At 42.8% G+C, this 4,795-nt stretch overlaps 1 non-coding gene across 1 annotated transcript; it reads right to left on the bottom strand.

Moving 5' to 3' along the window:
* Positions 1–1,118: 1,118 nt before the first annotated feature.
* On the bottom strand, positions 1,119–1,180 carry LOC115868352. The gene has a single exon (XR_004045531.1). It is a non-coding gene; the product is annotated as a U7 small nuclear RNA (small nuclear RNA).
* Between the last annotated feature and the right edge of the window lie 3,615 nt (positions 1,181–4,795).

The following is a 4,795-nucleotide window of genomic DNA, read 5'->3' as shown; positions in this document are numbered from 1 at the left end:
CCCCTCTTCCATGTCCCCCCGGAACTGTCAGTCCCGTTGTTTTCTCCTCCAGATTGTTCATCCAGCCTGTCCTATCCAGACAGGCCTAGGATTCTTTTCATGTTAAAAAAAAAAAAATCATCATTTTGGGTAAATATTTAAAGGGAAAAAAAGGTATGATTTCAAGAATATAAAACAGTAAAAAGAATGTTGGAATCAAAGCGTTGGCTCCTTCCCAGGACTCCTCTGACCTTCAACGCGTTGTGTCAGCAGTGAGAATGACCTGCTGCTCTCTGCAGAAATGGGCTCAGACCCTTCTCGCATCTTGCAGCTGCAGACTGCCAACCTGGATGAGGCAGGAGCGCACACATACAGTAGGGCTCATCCTTTGTCACTTCCTCATAGGTACCACGCCGCAATCAATCTCCCCGTCTCTGTTTTTGGGCTCTCTGAAAGCTTTTCTGGCCAATGTTTAGCCATTTCGTTCTGAAGCAAAATGTTTTCATTTGCACATTCCTTTTCTGTGGACAGTTTCCATCTATATGGAGCCTTCACTCTGGTTAATGGAAGAACAGGGCATAGAGGTGCTCTGCTGCTTAAAATCGCAAACCCATAGGGGATCTCTCCAGGAGGAAGAGGGCCTTGCTACTGCCCTAAAGGGTTACAGTCTCAGGAACCCACAGGAGCAGGCCTCCCCTGCCCTCTAGGGTTGTCACGAGTTGGCATCAACTGGACGGCAGTGAATGAGGCTGCCTGTATTGGCTCTGGAAGTTTGGAGCCTTTTCCCCATAAGCCACATCTTTGCAGAAGACACAGAACAGGCCACAGCACCGCTATGGAAGGCTGCAGAGAATCATGCATGACCCCAGGACCCGCCCCCCTATGTCAGCAGTAACAAAGAGGGGGAAATGGGCAGGGGTGGGAGACTTCCTGCCCGTTTGATCACCACCAGCAGACAATTTATTTTGGAAACTGGATTTATACAGGAAACTCAGCAAGCAAATGATTATTCTTCTAGAACGGGTAGGGGAAAAATGAACAGATTTTTTGTGTGTGTGTGTGTGGGGGCCATAGTCTAATTACTTTACTACATCATAGTCTATCACATTAGACTCTAACCATGAACTCTCCAGAGGGTGGGGGGGTTTCCGGTAAAAACCAGAAAACCTGCTAGACAAATTCTAAAAGAGCTGTAACACTACTTAAATGAACAGATTTAATTTTAGGATTCCAGCAGTAAGAAAATCAAGGCACTGAAATTATTTCTGATGTATTTATTCAGGCACTGCCTCTTGCAATGCTCTTTTTAGTTCTTCAGATAATTAAAAACTTTTCATTATTACAGATGAAAAGTCATTGAAAGCTTCCAGTCTAAATCAGTTTAATTTACCCTGTAGTTTTATTTGATTGGGTTTCAGGAAGCATGCAAAATTAATGACAAAGTCCTTAGCACCTTGAAAAACTCATTTTGTATTTAAAAATGAAGCGTTTCTATATGAAATTACTACTAAGACCATGCTCTGACCAGTCTCTTTCTAACTCTTGATGGTTACAACTCACTTTTTTTAAAACAACCATTTTATTGGGGACTCATACAACTCTAATCACAATCCATACATACATAGTGTAAAGCACATGTGTACATTCATTGCTCTCATCATTCTCAAAACATTTGCTATCCACTTAAGCCCCTGGCATCAGCTCCTCATTTTCCCCCCTCCCTCCCCACTCCCCATGAACCCTTGATAATTTATAAATTATTGTTTTGTCATATCTTACGCTGTCCGATGTCTCCCTTCACACACTTTTCTGTTGTCCATCCCCCAGGGAGGAGGTTATATGTAGATCCTTGTAATCGGTTCCCCCTTTCCACCCTACCCTCCCTCCAGTTACAACTGACTTTAAGCAATACTTTTGATCTAGTTTGCAGAAGGCTATGGATGACAGTGGAAGCCCAAGATCCATTTGTGGAACTGCATAGGAACCAAGCCTTCAGTGAACTCCCTCTCTCCACAATGGAGGGATGGGAAAGGGGTTACTCAACAGAGTGCCTTAGAGAGTTGAGTATAGAAGATGAAAGACACACAGTTAACCCGAACAGTTGAAAGGCTGTCCGCAGATCTCCCCCATGCTGCATGCTGGACCTGATCTAGTTTTCAAAATTTTCTGTATTTTTGGTTTGTAGTGTGTTGCTTGCTTTTTGTTTGTACATATTAGGGGTATCTCAAAGGAGTTAGGTCATGGGGGATCACCGTCTTGAAGTTGTGTTATGTTTTTTCATTCATTGGGATATGAAACCCAGCATTGATGAACCTATGGATAGCAAGTAGACTCAGGGATTTGGGGGGAGGGGGCACAAGGGGAGACAATGTCAAGGAGTCCACATGGAAAATAAATATTTGGAAACTGATTGTGGTGGCAAATATACAGTTCTGCTGGGCATGATTGATCTATGGGATGATATCGGTACTAATTCCAAATTAATAATAATAATAATAATAAAAGAAATACAGTTGACTTAGTGACTCAGTACTCACACACTCAAAATCCAAACAAGTTTCACCCTATTAAAAAAGTACACCAACAACATAGTGAAAGCATGCTGAACTTTTAAAAAATTCAAATTCCTGTATAATGGATCTGTAATTGTAGTTTTAACAAACTTTTCGGGTCACACATCACTTCCTTGTTTGTTTTATTTTTTTGGCACATAATTGATCTGTAGTGTGATCTCTAGGGGAGTCCTGTTGGATAAGGGTGGGACTGTTAGCCCTGGGGGAGAAAAATGTATCGGGTTCCAGTGTGTCAAAATCAACCCGACAGCAGTGGGCTTGGTTATCTATAGCTACTACCTATTGATTTCATTCCACAGGTGTAAAACAAACCAATAACAACACAAAATACACCCAGTTACTACATAGTCTTTAAGTTCAGTAAACACTGTCCAAAATCTTGCCAGAATGTTCTTCTGAAACAAGGCCCCGAGTGATATCTGTAGTATTAGGAAGAGCGTTTTCTATTTCAATCATTCATCAAAAATGTTGTGACCTGGGAAGAAAGTATAGGGGACGACTGAGATTCTAATGAAGCTGAAGATTCTAATCAAGAAGACAGAGAATCTAAAATGCAAATCTACTTCATTCCATAGGATCTGTATACTTCAGATTTCAGGATACTTCAGATTTGCCAGAGCAAGCTCTGCAGCATTATGAGGCTAAGTAAAAAGTATCGCGACGCAGGCTCCAGTTCACACAGGCATGGGTTTATTCTAAAGAAAACGTGTTTAAACATGCTTCTGTAGTTAGTGTTCTCAGGTATGGACTGGTCTTAGTCGTATGAGACTGCTTTAACAAAAGGTCTAATCAAAACAGTGGCTTCTGAGGGGACCTGGGGGGCAGTTAAATTCAAGATGGAGAGGTCAGCTCAGGTCATGGCGACTGGTAGGACTCTGGAGTGATCTAATAGATTTTCTAGAAAGATACAGGACAATCATGGAGTTTATTTAGAAGTTTTAATGGAAAACTCCATTGGTGAGCCAGTTGCTGTGTTAGGCTGAGTTGTCTAGAGAAACAAAACCAGTGACAGACACACACACACACACACACACACACACACACACACACACACACGAAAGAACTTTCCATCAAGAAGGCAGCCCAGCCCAGTCCAACTCCAGTCCGTGGGTCTGATGGTGGCCAGAGCCCTCTTCAGACTCCGGGAGCTGCAAGTCGATGATGCAAAAAAGGGATGCAGAAAAAGCAGGAGACCACAGGGTGGTGGGGCAGTCAAGTAGATTCCAGATCAGTGGGGACATGGCAGGGTGCTGACAACTCCCAGGGTCAGCAGGAAGCTGGAGGGCAAAAAGCAAGATAAGTTCTCGGTGTCTCACATCAAAAAGGAGGCGTCACCAGGCTACCTTGATTGACAGGTTGGATTCTAGCTTATACTTTCACCCAAGTTCCAGTTGACCTCAAATCTAACTGCCACAGGTGCACTGAAGTAGATCTATAATTTCCTGTCTAAACAGTGCACCTACCTGCTCATTCAAGGGCTTTTCTGAGAACTTGGTTGGTTAGCCTCACCCCTTCTACCTTGTAGTACCAATCTTGCCATTTCAGCCTCCTTTTTGTCCCAACTCAAAAATAACATTTTTAAGTAATATGATGGAGTCTCTTGAGGATGCTCAAACTGCAGTTTTGATATGGTAGAAATTGAAGAGCATGGAATTTTGGGGAGAGGAAGGGTTAGAGAAATGGCAATACTTCCTTCAGAAGAGTATAGATCTAGATGGATGTCAGGAAATGAGTCACATTGATATTTTCACTTAATAAAAATGTCTATGATTTTATAGCATACTTTTTTTACATACCCTCTGTGTTAGTCTGGGTAGACTAGAGAAACAAAATTCATAAAACACTCAGAGTTTTATATAAACGGTAATTATACATTAAGCATCCCAACCTAGTCCAATCCAAGCCCATAAGTCCGACATTAGCCCATATATCTGACATCGATCTACAAGTACTCCTCAAACTCACAAAATACACGCAATGACGCCAACTGCAGGAGGAAAGCCAAATCAGTGAGCGTGTAAGCAACTCAGCACTGGCAGGGGTCTCCATGCGGCTGCTCCAGGACCCAGGGCTGCATCAGGGTAGGTTCATGTGGCTTCTCCTCAGGGATGTCTTGCCAGCTGAGGCAAGGAATGAGTTAAGGCAGCCGCAACTGGTCCAACCATCAGAAAGCAAGAGACCAGAAAGGGGAGCCAAGACATTTATTTCTCCGCCCTTCAATTAATCCATGTGTTCATTGGCCA

Source organism: Echinops telfairi, unplaced genomic scaffold (genome assembly GCF_000313985.2).
Source record: "Echinops telfairi isolate 266 unplaced genomic scaffold, ASM31398v2 ScPeMD7_9;HRSCAF=40, whole genome shotgun sequence".
Lineage (NCBI taxonomy): Eukaryota > Metazoa > Chordata > Mammalia > Afrosoricida > Tenrecidae > Echinops > Echinops telfairi.
This window is presented reverse-complemented; position numbering and strand designations above follow the sequence as displayed.